The following is a 20,429-nucleotide window of genomic DNA, read 5'->3' as shown; positions in this document are numbered from 1 at the left end:
ACTAAAACGTCTTGCTAATCATCACAAGTAAATTTTAAAAATTTACAGCAATACTAGAATTTTGATGGCTTTTCACATTACAAAAATTAAAGATGTAGGTTGTTTGCACATAGAACTATTGCCCACCTTGAACTCATAATAATACAAATGAAAGAAATTAAGGGGTAGAAGTGAAGAACCATTATGCTGCACAGAGACCAATGAGACAAATGTTTAAAAACGGGGATTTTAAGGAAATGAACAGAGGATCTTGATAGTGAATCAAAAAAGCTAATTGTGTCAAATAACATCCTCATAAAATTAGGATGTTTCTTGTTGAAATGTTAATTGCTTTTTAAGAACATGAGACCATGATTTAGTTCCTATTGCTCATTGTAAATACTTGAAATACATAAAGATATTTGAGAAGGTCTTGAGATAGAGTTTCATTTACATTTGAGAGGGTTTACACATTTGCATGACAACTTAAGCATTTAAAATTTAGTCCCACATGTCAAATTTGAGAGAGTAGATGGTATTCTGAGTCACACTTACTGAAAATAGAGTTTATAATACCAGTGCGGGCAGAAGCCTTTGCTATTGTGTAACATTGGGAACAGTGACACTGTAATTAGGAGGTAATGAAAGTACAGTAGTCCCCCCACCCTAACCCCTCCAAGACTTTTGTCTCTTCATATCAGAGACTCTAGCTGGAGGCAAAACAAACTATTTTAAGACCAAGCTGAGGTTTTCCCCTCCTTTTATTTCCACTTAGCTATTTAGTGCAAGGAATGAAGAAATTTGAGCTATTGATTTGAGGTTAGAGCAACACCCTGAGGGCAGCCATTTGAGTTCCCAGGTAGTAGAGTTTTCTGTTATTAAATGTTTTACCATGTTGATGATTCTGATCTTTAATTTAAAATACTGTTTCCTGGGGCCAGAGAAATAGTACAGTGGGCAAGGCACTTGCCTTGCTTGCAGCTGCAGAGGGGTTGAGCTCTACCATCCCATATGGTCCCTGGTGGCTGCCAGGAGTGATTCCTGAGTACAGAGCCCAGGGGAAGCCTCCAGTACAACTGGGTGTGGCTCCTGCTAGTGCCGATAGAGAGAAAGAGACAAGTAAAAGTGAAGGAAATATAAAACTCTTGGGGTGCACTCCAGACAGACCTGGATGGACCTTACACCTTCCCCTGGGGAGTCAGGAGTAGTGCCTCAGCACCCTGGGAGAGACTGAGCAGGGTCTTTAAGTTGTCCCGGGCAGGAAAAGGGAACAAAGACCAGAGGAACCTTTGCATTTGGTTTGGCCTGTTACCTGCAGGCGATGGATGTGAGGAAGCAAGGAATGCTGTCTGGTGGCTTCCTGTTGCCAGGCAGGCCTTTAAGTCCCGGCCTCTGCACTGGGAGCTGGGTGATCTTTGATTCTGGGCATGTCACTGTGTCATCAACTAGCCACCATGCCATCGCAAGCAAACCTTACATACCAGTAGTGTTGGTTATATAAATAAGAAATCTCTAAGTTTTTTTCTGGTGGGAGCAGGATTGTTGCTTTTAGGGGGATGGCTCACTGTGGGGTGTGGGAGTTACTTGGCAACAGGGTGTTACAGGTAGAGGAGCAATTGATTGAAGGTGATTCTGGAATTTTCCCATACCTGCACCTGGGTGAATTTCAGGTGGCAGTGTGCTAAGATAGAAAACAGACAGATTCCAAAGGAAAATATACGCTCATTAAAATTAACAACCCTGGGACCTGAGCAATAGCACAGCGGTTGCACGCGGCCGACCTGAGTTCAATCCCTGGCATCCCATATGGTCCCCCAAACACCACCAGGAGTAATTCCTGAGTGAAGAGACAGAAATAACCCCAGAGTATTGCTGGGTGTGACCCAAAAGCAAAATAATAATATAATAATAATAATAGTAATAATAAAATTAAGAGCCCTACCAGTAGGGACCCAAGACTGTTGGGCTTAGTAAATACTGTTTTATTTATTTATTTATTTTCATGAAACACCATGAGATACAGTTGTAGACTTACAAATTTTTGTGCTTGGGTTTCAGTTGTACAATGATCAAATACCTACCCATCCCTCTACCAGTGCCCATTTTCCACCACCAGTGATCCCAGTATTCCTCTCATCACTCACCCCATACCCCCCCATCTCACCCTACCTCTGTGGCAGGGCATTCCCTTTTGTTCTCTCTCTCCTTTTGTGTGTTGTGGTTTGCTATAGAGGTATTGAGTGTCAGTCATCTTCAGTCTATAGTCTACTTTCAGCATGTATCTCCCATCCTGGGTGGATCCTCCCACCACCCTTTACTTGGTGTTCCCTTCTCTATCTGAGCTGTGTTTTTCCCTAGCATATGTAGCTGGCATCCAAGACATGGTGGCTCCCTGGGCAGGAAAAGGGAACAAAGACCAGAGGAACCTTTGCATTTGGCTTGGTATACCTCCTGGTACTTATCTTGACTATTTTTTGGGTGTTAGTCTCCTATTTTGTTACTTTATATTCCACAGATGAATGCAATCTTTCTATGTCTGTCCCTCTCTTTCTGACTAATTTCACTTAGCATGATATTTTTCATGTAGAAACACTTGTACGTAAATTTCATGACTTCATCTTTCTAACAGCTGCATAGTATTCCATCGTGTAGATGTACCAAAGTTTCTTTAACAAGTCATTTGTTCTCGGGCACTTTTTTTTTCTAGATTCTGGCTATTGTAAACAGTGCAGCAATGAACAAACAAGTGGAGCTATCACTTCAACAATACTTTTTTGCATCTCTGGAATGTATTCCCAGGAATAGTATTGGTGGGTCAAATGGGAGCTCAGTTTCTAATTTTTTGAGAAACGCCCATACTGTTTTCCAGGAAGGAAATCCCATTACCAACTTGGATTCATCCCGGGGATGCAAGGATAGTTTAACATTCAGAAATCAATCAACATAATCCATCATATCAACAAAAGTAAAGATAAAAACCATATGATCATATCAGTAGATACAGAGAAAGCATTTGACAAGATCCAACACCCGTTTATGTTGAAAACTTTCACCAAAATGGATTTAGAAAGAACTTTCCTCAAGATAGCACAGCGGGTAGGGCGTTCACCTTACACGCGGCCAACATGACTGACCCGAGTTCGATTCCTCCGCCCCTCTCGGAAAGCCCGGCAAGCTACCAAGAGTATTCGATATGCCAGACACAGTAACAACAAAGTCTCCAATGGAGACGTTACTGGGCCCGCTCAAGCAAATTGACGATCAACGGGAGGGCCTCTACCTCTCTCTACCTTCCTCAAGATAGTCAAAACCATTCACAACAAACCTACGGCAAACATTATCCTCAATGGGGAAAAACAAAAGGCCTTTCCCCTAAGATCAGGTTCAAGACAAGAATGCCCACTCTCACCACTTCTGTTCAATATAGTACTGGAATTACTTTCAATAGCGGTTAGGCAAGAAAAAGATATTAAGGGCATCTAGATTTGAAAGGAAGAAATCAAGCTCTTCCTTGATTTCTCTTCCGATATCAATTCGCAGATGATATGATACTATATCTAGAGAATCCTAAATCCTCTACCAAGAAATTCCTAGAAACAATAGACTTTTACAGTAAAGTCACAGGCTATAAAATTAATACCCAAAAATCCTTGGCCTTCCTATACGCAAATAATGAGACAGAGGAAAGTGACATGGAAAACAAACAATCCCATTAATAATTGTACCCCAGAAAATCAAGTACCTCGGAATCAGCCTAACTAAAGAGGTAAAGGACCTCTACAATGAAAACTACAGAATATCCACCCACAAGGCAAAGCCTGGCAAGCTACCGATGAGTATTCGATATGCCAAAAACAGTAACAACAAGTCTCACAATGGAGATGTTACTGGTGCCTGCTCTAGCAAATCGATTAACAGTAGGATAGTGCTACAGTGCTAGTGCTACCTATTTTTTGTATCTATTTACATATATAAATATGCTCAGAATCCCTTAAAAATTTCTCAGGCAACAGGGATTATGAGTAGAAACAAAGTAAGAAGTTCTGCTGTAGAACTCTAGAATTATAAGTAAATGGAAGAAATTTGACATGATTTGGAAAAGGTCAAAGGTTTACCGTAGGTACAGTCCTAGAGAGTGGATTACTTTCTGACCCCTGCACACTAGTGGCATTCTAGTGAGGACAGGAACTAAGTATCAGGAGGAGCTAGTTATCTCTTTGGGAGCACCTACATTTAGGGGGAAATGCATAGTTCTCACATCCCCTGGGGAACAAATTCTGCATATTCCTGCCACAATGAATTCTTTCCTTTATCAGGAATAGTTTTGCTCAGGGGTATTGTAGAGGTGTCAGAGTGCCTTGGACTCTCATAAAATTACAGTAGCTTATTTGAGTTGCTGTTTTTAGAAGTGCATGCTCAGCAGATCTGACTGAGAATTCTTGGTGCTTTGAAGTTTAGGAAAACTGATTTGGTGTCACTTTATTAACATACTTATCTAATTCAGCAATCAGATTTTCACAGATGGATGCAGTAATTTACTTTATATTTTATTTTGCTCTCTATAACTTATCAAGAGTTCTATAAATTATTCAAAAAATTATTCTAAAAAATTAATATACCTGATATTCTCAGAATTGTTTTTCATAACTTTCACATTAATGAAGTTATTAGACTTTGTAGTTAATATGCAATTTGAAATTTAATATGAACTTTAAAATGTAGGGTAACGTTTTGCTCTGTTGAACTTTTTAGGATAGTCATCAAAAGCATAAAGTTCTCCATCAACAAATGACTATAAGAATGTGTCATTTGTTTCCTAGAATTTTGAAGTCCCTTACAATGGATATCTGTTCTTTAATTAAAAACTGTTGAACACAAGGGGGAAAATCCTCACCCCTCTGTATTCTTCTGTGGGTGACTAATCAAAATGGGTAATTAAAGGAAAATAAATTTCATAACATATATATGTATATATGTGAGTGTGTGTACATGCTGTAAACATTAAAGTAAAATGATGTGGATCAGGATATATGTCCTCCAGTAAGGACCTGAGTTGTCAAGGAGAGAAGGAAATCAAATGAAAAGGACAGAATGAAATCATCTTTTCCTCTGAGAGTAGAAAAATGAGTTCTCAGAAAGCATCTGTTCACAGTTGAACCCATATCTGGACACTGCTTCCCCCAGATTAAATTATTTTAGATCCTAAAATGGTAATAATGAGTCTTCTTTGGTTAGGAAGAGGGAGCAAACAAGGAGAAAAGTTCCTTCTTAGTTTCCAGGGTGCATCCTGTACCTAATGATAAAAGACTGTATGACACTGCATTTCAGTTGATATTAGTTTTTCAGACCTAATGAATTTTATTGGTAAATTTCTGGGCTGTATCACTATATCACTGTCATCCTGTTGTTCATTGATTTCCTCGAGCAGGCACCAGTAATGTCTCCATCGTCCTAGCCCTGAGATTTTAGAAAGTGCCACTTTCGAGGCTCTTTCAGGGTCAGGAGAATGAGACCCATCATTGTTACTGGTTTTTGGCATATTGAATATGCCACGGGGAGTTTGTCAGACTCTGCCATGTGGGCAGGATACTCTGGGTAGCCTGCCAGGTTCTCCAGAGTAAAAACTGGATAATAAGAAGCGGCTGTGTGCTTCCGGGAGCTGAGTTTTATAGTCTCTGGGTCTTGGCTGTTGATGGGATTACATGGCACCAGGGGCAGTTGGTGGGTGTAACGTCTACATACTGGAAGATGAGGGAACTGGGTGGAGGAGGCCCAGTCCCAATCTGAGCAGGCTTGGAGATCTACGCCCCAGTTCCCGCACACCTGGGCATGCAGAAAAAAGCCTGTCTGACCCTTTGTGGGGTACAGATGCCACAAAACCCATGTTAATTTGTGAGACTTTTTTATGTTCCTCTGGACCCTGAGCTTTTACTGTTAATTTCATATCCAACATCATATTTTAGAAATAATATATACCAAAACTGCCCTTTTTTGCCTTTTTATTTTTAATATTTAATCAAATCAACTAATGCTAATTTAGTACATATAGTTTTACTTTTTTTAGTTTTTAGTCAGTTCTCTAAACTCAAACAAATCAATGTACATACTTAGACATTTGATAGTACTATGGGGAAACTTAATAATATGTATTATTTTAAACAGGGGTTAATAATTTTTTTTTAAAAAAAAAAGCTAAAATAAGGAGAGAATGTAGCGAGTTGGGCAGGTGTTTAATTTCAGAATAAACAGAAGAATCACCTAGGTGGCTGGTATTTGACCAGAAACATTACTGAAGTGAAGGAGGAAGTCATGATATTTGAAAAGAACATTATATCTGGAGAGAATGTGAGTTACTGCAGTACAAATGACAAAATTCTAAAAATTATGTGACTAAGTGTTTTTCTGAATTTTGTGTTCAGTCATTTTTATATTTCTTTCTGCCTACACAAATTTCCTGAAACCTCAAGCTTGTCATGCTACATTCTCGTCATGTTCTAACCTCTTTCCAATCACAGCAAAAGCCATTTAAAATCTTGCCATGCTTCTAGTAATGACTGCCAGTGAAAACCCATCTAAGTGAGTACAGAAATATATTTACTTGTTAGTGACTTGTGTTCCCCAAGAGAACAGTGTAGAAACAATCTGCAGGAGCTCCTGCTCCAGGGACCATGAAGTCCTGCCAACTTCACCATGGTAGTCACAAAGCTGCATCTGGAACTGACGTTACGTGGGAAATTTGCATGGGAACTGGAACCATGTCTACAGAGAATGAAGATGCTCATGCTGAAGCTAGGGTATGTTCTTCACAGGATCCAGATTCCTACTATCTTGTTTTTTATCAGTGTTTCAGGTGACATGTGAAATAGGGAGAGGAGAGATAAGTCCCAGGAAGAGAGTCTACCACTTCCCTCTCTTCCCTAATCAGTCACTGTGAAGTGCCAGGGGAAATCTAGGACTGATAAAAGTCCTAGAGCACATGGACAACACAAACATGTCTCCTGGCCTCAGGAGATGGTTCCAAAACTGCTCCTGGATTCCACTTGTTCTGCCCAACTGGGGAAGTGATCCTTGCCATCCAATTCCTTGGAGAGCCATGGAACCCAAGTTGGAGCAATAAATTATTCTTTGAAGAAAAGGAAAATCAGCCCTAAATCTTACCCAGGCTTTCCAAATAAACTTCCCGGAAAAGGATTTCAGGAGGAGATAGTGAAGAAACAGTTTTATTTAGAGATTGTGAGTAAGGAAAGAGAATGATGTTTAAGAGAAAACACAGGCTTCTGAAGAAGAGAAAGCATAGAGAGGAAGCATAGAGAGGAAATGCAGACCACACACATCCCATGTGGAAATGCAAACGACACCCCAGCATGGAAATGCTCACCACTTTCCTTTGTAGTGTTGATTTTATAGATTTTCTTCCAAATTGCCCCCACTCAGTTCTTTCTATATAGATGAGTCCATTGCTACCACATTATCAAAGGGAATGACTTGAAACTTGGTGATCCACCTGCTTTCCTTATCACACTTTGTTCCTAATGGAACACCTCTCCAGAGGAGACTCAGGCTGCTCTGGGACTATGCTGGTGCCAAATAGTATTATCAAAACTCAGTTTCTGTGTATACAAAGTGGATTCTTAGGGCAAGAGACAGAGGAACTTCTTTAAATCCTATATTAGTTTTATTTCCTAAATAAATTTCCTATTAACTAATCCTATATTAGTTTTATTTCCTCATCTGTCTGCCTGCTTCAACCACAAATAACGAATTTCAGGACAAGACAGTCACTTCATCACTTGAAATCCGGTTACTCATCAATTTGCTTGAGCTCACACCAGTAACGTCTCCATTCGTCCCTGTCACATGGTAGTGTAGCCCAATGGCATCTGCTCATTCTAGAACATGAACAGCCTCAAACTGATTGTTCAGGGTCTTGACAAAGAAGTCTGACCATCTCATAGGTGGGCGACCATGCGATCTTTTGACATCCATGGAATCCAGTCGGTAATAGCTCTATCCAGGGGTCGTCTCCAAATCTCATTACGTGTCCAGCCTATCTGATTTTCAACACCTTGGCAAACGAGACAGCATCTCTGATTATTGACCGGCGACAGAGGTCGGAACTCCAGATTCTTTCTCTCATTTGAATGAAGCATGATACTCCAAGTATAGCTCTTTCGATTCCTCTTTGGGAGACCCAAGTAGCGTTCTCATCCTGTTTTCATAGGGCTCAGGTCTCTGAGGCATATGTTAATGCAGGAAGAACAGTGGAATCGAAGAGAAGTGCCTGGAGCCGGAGGTTCTTCATCCTTTTAGCTATTTCTTCAATGCTCTTGAAGGCATTCCAAGCCGCTCTCTTCCTCCTGCGCAACTCAGGTGCCAGGTCATTCTTCATGTTGATTTCTGGACCTAAGTACACATAAATGTTGCATTCAGAAATATTCCTCCCATTGAGAGCGAATGGTACATCAGGAATGAGACTTTCTCATAAACATTGTCTTCATGAGATTCAACTGTAGTCCAACCTTTCCACACTCACAGTTGAAGATGACCAGCATTTGTGCTGCTTGGCTGATGTTTGGAGTTATTATAATGATGTCATCAGTGAAGCAGAGGTGGTGTAGTTGCCAACCATCTATCTTCACTCCTATTCCTTCCCATTCCAGTCATCACATTATGTTCTCAAGGGTGGCACTGAAGAGTTTTAATGAAATGGTATCACCGCGTAGAACCCCTCTCGACATCTATGATCACATCCCTGTAGAATGGTGAGATCCTGGTAATGAATCCACAATACATCTCATGGAGGATCCTGATGTATTGAGTTTGAACACCCTGTATGGCCAGGGCCTCGATGACAGCTTCAGTCTAAACAGAATCAAAGGCCTTCTTTAAATCAATGAACGTTAGACAGAGCAGCATCTTGAACTCCTGAGAAACTTCAATGAGCTTGGTTATCGTGTGGAATCCTTTTGTAAACCGGCCTGCTCACATGGTTGTCTTTCATCTAGAGTTCTGCCAGTCCTATTCAGGATGACTCGAGTGAACAGCTTGTAGACGACAGACAACAGGCAGATGAGGCGATAGTTGCCAATGCTGTGGATATCTCCCTTCTTGTACAGTAGTACAGTCCTGCTGGTTTTCCATTGGGATGGAACCTTGCTTCAGGCAGGTAGCGTGTGAAGAGCCAAGTCAGTATATTTATGAGTACTGATGGCAGGTTGTTCAGGTGTTCGGGTCTGACCTTGTATGGGCCAGGTGCTGTTCGCTTCTTTACTGACAAAATGGCGTGTCAGATTTCAGAAGGGAGAACTTTGGGAATGACATATCCATCTTGCATAATTTTGTATGTAGGCAGTTGGATGTGGCTATTGAAGACATCCAAGTAGTAGTCATGGATAATCTTCTCCATCTCCCTTCTGGAAGATGTGATAAGTCCATCAGGATGACAGAGGCAGTCATCTTGGTCTTGTAGTTAGCAAAGTACAGGTGGGCCTTGCAAATTCTTTTCCCACCTTCCATTGCATCTGCCAGCACCACAGCTCTTCTCTCTTTGAGGTCTTCCATTACTGCTTCTCTGCACTTCTTTGCCAGCTTGTACATTTGCTTGTGGTTGCCTGAGGTTTGCGCCAAGCCACGTTGGCAAATGAGATCAAGAGTTTTCGAACACAGGCTTCTTTTTGTGGCTATCTCTTTCTCAGCATTCCTCACACAATCATGGAGGTGCTGAACCAGTCGATCGTATTCCTCATCAATATTGTCAATGACGGCATCTTCCCATCTTGCTGCAATAGTGCCAAAGAGCTCCCAGTTGGTGGTCATTCTGGGAATTCTCTTCCTAAACTTTACAGCCCTTTCTCCCCGCTCTGTGAAGTAGAATTTTGCACGGAGGAGACGTAGTCTGATCCCACTTGGAATTTTGGGACAATGGTGACATTGGTCAGGCAAGACCGTCAATTGCATATGATGTGATCAGTTTCATTGTGGAACCATCCATTGGGAGACTCCCATGTCCAAAGTTTAGATTTGGCCTTCTGGAATTGTGAGTTACCATGGATGGTATTGGTCAACATGATGAACTCAGACAGTATCTCACCCTGTTCGTTCAATTCTAGGCCATGGGTCTTAATTTGGAGTTCTTCGGATGATCTTCTCGGTCCTATCTTGGCATTAAAATCACCGACAATGATCTTGTAGAAGGTGTGGTCTTTATAGAACCTCTCCAGCTCCGTGTAGAACTTCTCAATTTATCCTTCATCATAATTGGATGTTGGTGCGTAGACAACAAAGATAGAAACTGCTGGCATTGATCCACATCTATTCAAGTGTAATCATCCTATTCGGGTTGTTAGGCATTCAAATGAATCAATGTATATTGCCAACTTCATATTCATATGGACACCGACACCACTGATGCCTCTTTTGTTGCATGTTCCAAGAACTGTTCTTCCCCAGTGTTGTAAACAGCATTATGTGATTGATGCCTCCTTGTCTTGGTCAGACCAATGATGTCATACTTGATCTTTTACGCTTGCACCATCAGGTCCTCGATGGATTCATCCAATGCCAGTGTACGTGCATTGAAAGTACAGACAGTCATTTTTGTCCTTCTTCATTTTTGCAGCCTAGATTGGCCCTGAGATTTTATCAGCCTCTCCTTCCTCATCCTTCTTAACACTGCCATATTGGTGGCTCTTTCAGGGTCAGGTTAATGATAGCCATTGTATTTACTGGTTTTGGTATATCAAATATACCACGGGTAGGTTGCCAGACTCTATCGTGCAGGTGAGACACTTTCGGTAGATTGCTAGGCTCTCTGAGAGGGATAGAGGCTTTTAGGGCGGCCTCTAATCGTCCTTGCAGGTGTTCCAATAGTTCAAACCATAATTGAACCCAATAAAATATGGTGTGGTAATCTTGTATTAAGTGTTTTATGATGTGTTGTGCAGCTGCAAAGTAGCCGCATAGTCTGGAAAGCATCCTGGAGCATGGCGGCAGCTTGGTAGAGGAGGTAGTGGAGGTAATGGAGGTCTGCCGGGCTGCTGGGAGCAGGCAGAGGATCTCTGTTCCCCGGTCCATTGAGCCTGAAATCCAAGGTCAGGAGTTCCGCTTCCTTGGTTCTGTGGGTCTTCACTCGTGGGTGAGTCTCGGCCTGAGTGTCCGGAAAGAGTCCTGGAGCGTGGCCATTGCTGGGTAGTGTAGGTAATGGAGGTAATGGAGGTCTGCCAGGCTTCTGGGAGCAGGGAAGCTGAACCCCATGACCTTGGATTCCAGGCTCAAAGGACAAGACCAAAATACTGTTTTAAAGAGGGTAATAATTCTAAAAAGAATTCAGGCTTCTCCATTGAAAGAGAGGAGAGCCTCAAAATAAAGGAAATTTGCACCCTTAAAATCACAACCCTTACGGGCACAGAGGCCCAGCTCTGGGCAACAAAGCTGAACGGCTCCAATTCCAACAGGTACAGCCCGCCCCCAAGGGCCTGGGTTCCTCTCTGGGCACGCGCAGCTAGAAACAGCCCCTAGACAGCCGGTTTTCAACCCCTGATCTGCGTGGGACGGGCACAGAGGCCCAGCTCTGGGCAACAAAGCTGAACGGCTCCAATTCCAACAGGTACAGCCCGCCCCCAAGGGCCTGGGTTCCTCTCTGGGCACGCGCAGCTAGAAACAGCCCCTAGACAGCCGGTTTTCAACCCCTGATCTGCGTGGGACGGGCACAGAGGCCCAACTCTGGGCAACAAAGCTGAACGGCTCCAATTCCAAACAGGAGACATTCCCAACTCCTCGCCCAGTGCCAGGGACTCTTTCCGGAGCCGCGGCCGCGTTATTTTCCCACTACATATGCCATAGGAACCATAAGCTAACTTCTTAGATGGAAACTTCTCTATTTTAGCTCAGCCACTAGAAACACAGTAGCCAATAACTCATAAGCCTATCTTAACTCACACTGCATATCAAGCAGAATAGTAACAATGAACGTGAAGTACTAAACCACACCTCTCACAATGGTAAAGCAACGCAAAAGCCCACCAAACATTCATATTGAAGAGTCTAGCCCAGATGACACCAACAGTACTGTAGTGCTAGACAACCTCTCTGACAAGGAATTCAGAAGGGAGCTACTTAGGATGCTTAGGGAATTAAAAGAAACAATGGAAAGCAATGCCAATAGAAGACAAGAGGATCTGAAGGCAGAAATGAGGAAAATGCAATCAGAAATGTCAGACCTGAAAAATCTCGTAGGCGAATTGAAAAGCTCAGTGGAAGGCCTCAGCAGCAGAGTAAGAGCGGCTGAGAACAGAATCAGTGAGCTCGAAGATGAAGTTCAGAGACTCTCCAGAAAAGAGCAGAAAATGGAAAAGAGACTCACAATTCGGGAACAGATGGCAAGAGAAGATCATGATGAAGCCAAGAGGGGCAACATAAGAATTATTGGAGTCCCAGAGGGACAGGAAGAAAACCTCGATGAAGAAGAAACTGTCAAAGACATCATTGCTACAACATTTCCAGAGCTGAAGAAAACTTGTGACCACATTCAGGAGGCCCGAAGGGTACCAGCTAGAAGAAATCCGAATAAAAATACCCCAAGACACATTCTGATCAAAATGACCAAAACCTTAGACAGAGACAAAATTCTGAAAGCAGCAAGATCGAAGAAAGAAATCTCTTACAAAGGAGCATCCTTAAAATTCACAGCTGATTTTTCTGATGAAACCCTCATGGCCCGAAAACAGTGGTGGGACATAGTAAAAAAACTCAATGAAATAAATGTCTCCCCCAAAATACTTTTCCCAGCAAGACTCTCATTCATAATAGAAGGAACAACACACAGTTTCACAGACAAACAACAGCTCAGGAACTTCATAGACTCAAAACCATGGTTACAAGAACAACTAAATGGGCTACTTTAAGGCAAGAAAGGCCCCTCAAATACACCAAATTTTAACAGAACAATGGGACAAAATCCCATAACAATAATCTCTCTCAATGTCAATGGGCTAAACGCACCAATTAAAAGACATAGAGTGGCAGGATGGATTAGAAAATTGAACCCAACATTCTGCTGCCTGCAAGAAACGCATCTCAATAGTCAAAGCAAACACAGACTCAGAGTCAAAGGCTGGAAAACAATCCTACAGGCAAACAGCTCCCATAAAAAAGCTGGGGTAGCCATCCTTATATCAGACCACATCGATTTCAGAGTGAGGAAGGTCATAAGAGACAGTGAAGGCCATTTCTTATTGATCAGAGGATCTGTACAACAGGAAGAACTTACAATAATAAATGTATATGCACCTAATGAGAGACCAGCAAAGTACTTAAAACAACTACTCATAGATTTGGAAAAAGACATCAATAGCAACACAATACTAGTGGGAGACTTCAACACTGCTTTGTCACCTCTTGATAGATCAACCAGACTCAAGCTTAGCAAGGACATACTTAATTTGAGGGAAACAATGGAAGAAAGGGACTTAGTAAACCATAAGGTACATTGAAGATAAAGTTGGCAAAACCCTCCATGACATTGAAGCTAATGGTATCTTCAAAGATGCCACGCCACTGGCCGAGCAAGTGAAAACAGAGATAGATAAATGGGACTATCTTAAACTAAGAAGCTTCTGCACCTCCAAAGAAACAGTGACCAAAATACAAAGACAGTCTACAGAATGGGAAAGGATATTCACCGAATACACATCTGACAAGGGGTTGATATCCAGGATATACAAAATACTGGTTAAACTCCACAAGAAGAAAACATCCAACCCCATGCAAAAATGGGGCAATGAAATGAACAGAAACTTTCTCAAAGAAGAAATCCGAATGGCAAAAAAGCACATGAGAAAATGCTCTACATCATTAATCATCAGGGAGATGCAGATCAAAACCACAATGAGATACCATCTCACACCTCAGAGACTGGCCCACATTCAAAAGAACAAAAGCAACCGATGCTGGCGTGGATGTGGCGAGAAAGGGACACTCCTTCACTGTTGGTGGGAATGTCCACTGGTTCAGCCCTTCTGGAAAACAGTATGGACGATTCTAAAAAAATTAGAAATTGAGCTCCCATTTGACCCAGCAATACCACTCCTGGGAATATATCCCAGAGAGGCAAAAATGTATAGTCGAAGTGACAGCTGCACTTGTTTGTTCATTGCAGCACTCTTTACAATAGCCAGAAACTGGAAGAAACCTGAATGCCCACGAACAGATGACTGGTTAAAGAAACTTTGGTACATCTACACAATGGAGTACTATGTAGCTCTTAGAAAAGATGAAGTCATGAAATTTACATACAAGTGGTACAATATGGAAAGTATCATGCTAAGCGAAATGAGTCAGAAAGAGAGGGATAGACATAGAAAGATTGCATTCATCTGGGGGATATAAAGTAACAAAGTATGAGATTAATACCCAAGAATAGCTGAGATCAGGACCAGGAGGATTACTCCATAACTTAGAGGCCAGCCGGGTATCCTAGAGGAAAGGGCTGTTCAGATAGAGAAGGGAGCACCAAATAAAGGATGTTTGGAGGATCCTCCCAGGAGGGGAGATGCATGTCGAAAGTAGACTATGGACTGAACATGTTTGCCACTCAATGCCTCTTTTGCAGACCACAACACCCAAAAGGAGAGAGAGAACACAGGGGATTGCCCTGCCACAGAGACAGGGGGGATGGGGGAATGGGGGTGGGAGGGATATTATCCATGGTGGTGGAAAATGGGCACTGGTGGAGGGATGGGTATCTGATCATTGTATAATTGAAACCAAAGCACAAAAAATTGTAAATCTACAACTTTAAAAAAAATAAAATAAAATAAAGGGGGAAAAAAAATCACAACCCTTAAAATCACAACATGGAATGCCATGAAGTAAAAAGAAGAAATTATTCTTCCTGCATAGGGATACAGGTAACTCCAGAACGAGTGTCCAGGTGTGGAGAAACTGATCATCTCGATTTTTTCCTTAAGTATCTCAGGCTGGGTAAAGACCCTTGCTAGGAAGTTCTCATGGGGAACAATTGTCTGCTCTGGTGATCTCTTTCTTTCTCTTATCAGTATATCATTCTTGCTAAATACTCTTTTTGCCAGGATTATATGTTTAAACGTGTGTCTAGACATTCTTGATTTATGTGTGGTCTTTTGATTCTCCAAACACTGCACTCTCTTATGGCTTCCTGAAATGTGTTAGCAAGGGTCTTGCTGTCCTTTAAATTATATTTCTACATTTTTTATGGCAGGATACTTGGGTAAATATATCCCATACACTTTTGTCCCTTATCCTATTACATTTGATTCTGTTTTTGCATCTATGTTTCAGATGTCCAATATCAAGACATGGCCAGCGACAAAATTAAAGCAGTACATTAATAAAAGTGTTATATACCACACTGTTCTCAGTAAAATTGAGTTAAAGTTTTAATCCTTTATGTTAGAAGTTTTCACCAATTGAGGCTGCTTTTTTCTTCTCAAAATATTGACTTTGAAAAACTGAAAATGTGAATTGAATTTAGTCTTTCTATTATAACATGTAGAATACATTTTCTTTAAGCAGATTCCTTTTCGTCGATTGCTTCGAGCAGGCCCCAGTAACATCTCCTTCATCCTAGCCCTGAGATTTTTTTAAAAAGTGCCATATTCAAGGCTCTTTCAGAGTTAGGAGAATGAGACCCTTCATTGTTACTGGTATTTGACATATAAAAACATGTCTAAAGAATTTATAAAGACTATGCTAATTTTCAGATTAACTCCATAAAGTTGCTACGGTTTTATTCCTATTTAGTTGAGAAGGAAAAGGAGGGAGGGAGAAGCTGGCTAGGTGACTCGACAGAAGTCATTCAGATAAAGCCAGAATTCGAACTAGATGGTCTCTATAAAGAATACATTATGGAAGCTGGAGCTATAGCACAGCGGGTAGGGCGTTTGCCTCAAATGCGGCCGACCTGGGTTTGATTCCCAGCATCCCATGTGATCCCCAAGCACTGCTAGGAGTAATTCCTGAGTGCATGAGCCAGGAGAAACCCCTGTGTATTGCTGGGTGTGACCCAAAAAGAAAAAATAATAATAATACTTTATGGTAACTTTGGTCCAGGATTATCTTGATAGAGGATAGTGTTGATTAACACAGTTATAAGAGTTCTATTATAGGGATCTACATTTCATGTCATGATTCAAGAATTCTTTCTCATTAGTGTAGGATTCTCAATTAAAAATTTCTCTTTGTGGGGGGGGAATAATGTTTTTGTTCATTTTTTTGTGGCAGTGGAAGAATTTTTGTGGACCAACATGTAGGAAATATGTGACTGCCTCTATGAAAGAAAGTATATTAAAAATTAGGAAATGTACATATTGTGTCTTTTCACGTATTTTAAATCTTTCTGATATAAACCTGCAGAAAAGAGAAAAAAATATTATCAAAGACAGGTTGAGACTTTTATGTATAGAAAAAATTCTCTTCCTTTAGAATAAAATAGAAAAGTTGGAACAGTAAAATCTTAAGCACAATCTGTTCCCAGTTCAGAAGAAACTAAAGTTGGAGCGTATGGTGTACATAAATTTATTCACATAGCTTATACCTTTTGGCAGATTAACATAAATAAATCTTATTCTGCTTGTATTATCTTTTCACTGAATCTTTGATTGTTCAGTAATATTTTATTGTTGTCTCCTTGTGAAAAATGGGTGGGTGGAAGCCTATGCTTTTATTTCCACTTGTGCATTTAATTATTTTTAAAAACCAGTGGAAATAGCAGAAACCATGATTGCTTGTTGTTTTTATATTTCTTCAAAATTTCTTCATATATGTAATAATGAGTTGGGAAACAATATGAACTTTATTATAATTGTAAAAATGTATGAATAGTGCCATCCATCTTTGAAATAACTGTCATTTTGTATTTGCAGATTTGTTGTATATATGTGCATAGAATAAAATAACAATAGCAGAGGCCTTTTTGTTTGTTTGGGGGGTCAATGTGCAGTGGTTCTTGGAAATTATTCCTAGCTCTGTACTCAGGGATCATTCTTGGCACTGCTCAGGGAACCACATGTAATGCCAGGAATCAAACCTGGGCAAGCAAAGCAAGTGCCTCTCTGCTATATTATCTCTCTAACCTATTTGCCTATTCATTTCTTTTTCTGACCCAGGGTTTGATGGAAATTGCTGCCTTAACAGGGTGGATAAGAAGGGAATTTTTATTTAGATCAGTGTTTTCCATGGATCACTGTCCTTCAGTTGGTGGTACACAAATATAGAAAGGATAAAAAATAGTGATCTACTCCCCTTTAGTTATGTCAGTCTGTGGAAAGGTACCAGTTCACAGGTATAAAATGGTTTAAAAATGCTGCTATGTATGTCCCTTAAAACCTTTTTGGTTCAAGTTTTTCCTGATACATTAAGATCCATTCTGGATCTGCCATTAAATCATTCCACCCCATATGTGAACTAACCGGGACAGTTTCCTTCATTCCCTGTATACAGGCAAGCACAGAAGTGGTGGTTGTTGTATAGAACCAAGGTTTCTTCATAGAGTTGTTATTAGTTGAAAAATCAAGCCTTGAAAACGCTTAAAAACTGTATATGTTTTGAGAGAAAGATAGTATAGCAGGTATGGTGCTTTGCCGTGCACAAGGCCAGAATACTTTAATCCCTGGCACCACATATGGTCCCCTGTACCCATTTGGGGGTGATCCTAGAGCACAGAGACAGGAGTGAATTCTGGCCACAGCTGGGTATAGTCCCAAAACATATTTAATATGTATTTTCGTTATTTCTGTAATAATTATTATTGCTGGGTGGAGGATGTGGGTGGAGGATGCTCAGCCCCGATCCTCCGAATTCCAGTAGGCAGGGGTCACACCCACCAACTGGCCCCCTGGCTCCGTGTAATCCCATCAACGGCCAAGACTCAGAAACTATAAAAACCAGTTCCCAGAAGAGAACAGTGCAGTCTCCTGCCCCCGCGCCTGGCTGTCCTCACCGGGGCCCCTTGGAGGGGAGCGGGTTGAGCTTTCCTCCCTGCCCCGACCAGGGCTTCAGTAGCCAAAGACCTCCAGGACCAGCCACCACCATGCTGAGGCCACTCTCCGCACACCTGAAGGTACCGGTAGAGGAACAAAGGCGAGCAGGACCTGGGGCTGATATCTCCAAGCCTACTCAGATCAGGGCTGAACATCCTCCACCCAGATCCTCCGAATTCCAGTAGACGGGGGTCACACCCACCAACTGGCCCCCTGGCTCCGTGTAATCCCATCAACGGCCAAGACTCAGAGACTATAAAAACCAGCTCCCGGAAAAGAAGAGTGCAGTCTCCTGCCCCCGCGCCTGGCTGTCCTCGCCGAGGCCCCTTGGAGGGGAGCGGGTTGAGCTTTCCTCCCCACCCCGACCAGGGCTCTGGCAGCTGAAGACCTCCAGGACCAGCCACCACCATGCTGAGACCACTCTCCGCACACCTGAAGGTACTGGCAGAGGAACAAAGGCAAGTGGGTCCCAGGGCTGAGATCTCCAAGCCTACTCAGATCGGGGCTGAGCATCCTCCACCCAGATCTTCCGAATTCCAGTAGGCGGGGGTCACACCCACCAACTGGCCCCCTGGCACCGTGTAATCCCATCAACGGCCAAGACTCAGAGACTATAAAAACCAGCTCCCGGAAGAGAACAGTGCAGTCCTGCACCCGCGCCTGGCTGTCCTCGCCGGGGCCCCTTGAAGGGAAGTGGGTTGAGCTTTCCTCCCCGCCCTGACCAGGTCTCTGGCAGCTGAAGACCTCCAGGACCAGCCACCACCATGCTGAGTCCACTCTCCGCACACCTGAAGGTACTGACAGAGGAACAAGGCAAGTGGGTCCCGGGGCTTAGATCTCCAAGCCTACTCAGATCGGGGCTGAGCATCCTCCACCCAGATCTTCTGAATTCCAGTAGGTGGGGGTCATACCCACCAACTGGCCCCCTGGCGCCGTATAATCCCATCAACAGCCAAGACTCAGAGACTATAAAAACCAGCTCCCGGAACCGCACAGCCGCATTCAGGGCCGCACAACATCTTATTATGACATCTTATTACCTCATTCCTACTTTGGACAAACTGGCAGGCTACGGAATGTAACCTGCCCACACAGCAGAGTCTGGCAAACTTCCCGTGGCGTACCCAATATGCCAAATACCAGTAACAATGATGGGTCTCATTCTCCTAAAGAGCCTTGAATATAGCACTTTCTTAAAAATATCAGGGCTAGGATGAAGGAGATGTTACTGGGGCCTGCTCGAGGCAATCGATGAATAACAATCGATGAATTATTATTGCTATAATCATTACTCTGCATAAATGTTGGACCACAAGGGAATCATGCATCAGAATAAGGGACAACTTTGGAGGTGAAATTAGGAGTTCAGTGAAATTAGGGTGCATGCCTGACTTGAATTCTCTTCTACTAATCTCCTTTCTCTACACCTGCATTCACTGTCATTCAAGTATAATACTTCATGACCACTGTAAAAGATTATCACGTGGGCAGTTTCCCCTTCTTAACTGTGCCTTTAGAATTCATTTCCTTTAATTGTCCTGTATGGTAACTTGAAAATTCCTAGAAAAGTAGCCTCTAAGCCTCTTACTCTCTCAGAACTAGGAATGTAATTAACAATGGAGCCATTATTGTGTAAAAGAGGCAATAATACCTATTGCTTAGATCAAATATAATTCACTTATATACCCAAGGGTTTCTCTTTATTCCCGTAGCTTGCTGTTGTAATTACTGCTGCTTTGTAGTACAATTTGAAGATGGAGCTCACTGATTCTGGCCTCAGCATCTGTTACTCTGCTGGTGCCTTCTTTCACTGAGTTCTTCATTTTGCCTACCAGGTTTTTCAGTTCTGTCATAATTATTTGTAGTTTTCTCATTTCTGATCATATCCTCTTGTGTTTATTGGTGATCTGTTCATTGTTTCTTTAAATTCTTAAACATCCTCAATATTTCTGAGGTTACAAAGTCCATTATTGCTGGTTGAGTTTCAGGGCTACCATCTTCTGCCACTGTGCATGCCAATATGTGTTGCTTTCCCATTGTGACTTGCAGTTGGAAGGGCAGTGTTTTTTTTTGTGGCTAGGAAACTGCATTTAGGATGTCTTCCTGTGTTTACAGTGAAATGTGAAGAGATCAAGAGTGTGTGGCTGCATGGCAGCCCCAGCTTCAAAGGGCCTCGTAACCTGGGGGCAAACTGGGAACCCTGAGGAACAAACTGCCGTGACACCATGCTGCTTCTGGTTTGAGGACCAGGGCTGGGAGGATCTAAGCCAGGGGGTGGTGAGTTTCTTGGGGCCTCCTAACCTAGAGACAAAGTGGCAACTTTATTTTAAAGTGTACCCTCCAACTGTCTACTATCCCTATCTTATCTAAACAATTTAAATAAAATATATTCGATTTCCAATCAATAACCCCACTCATTTCCCCCTTTATTACATT

At 42.1% G+C, this 20,429-nt stretch overlaps 1 protein-coding gene across 5 annotated transcripts in view; it reads left to right on the top strand.

Annotated features, from left to right (window-relative positions):
* The window catches only part of PSD3 (pleckstrin and Sec7 domain containing 3), a 488,844-nt gene that overhangs the window by 384,844 nt on the left and 83,571 nt on the right, over positions 1–20,429 (top strand). The window lies entirely within an intron of this gene.

The sequence above is a fragment of the Sorex fumeus genome, unplaced genomic scaffold (assembly GCF_029834395.1).
Source record: "Sorex fumeus unplaced genomic scaffold, SorFum_2.1 ptg000033l, whole genome shotgun sequence".
Taxonomy (NCBI): Eukaryota; Metazoa; Chordata; class Mammalia; order Eulipotyphla; family Soricidae; genus Sorex; species Sorex fumeus.
This window is presented reverse-complemented; position numbering and strand designations above follow the sequence as displayed.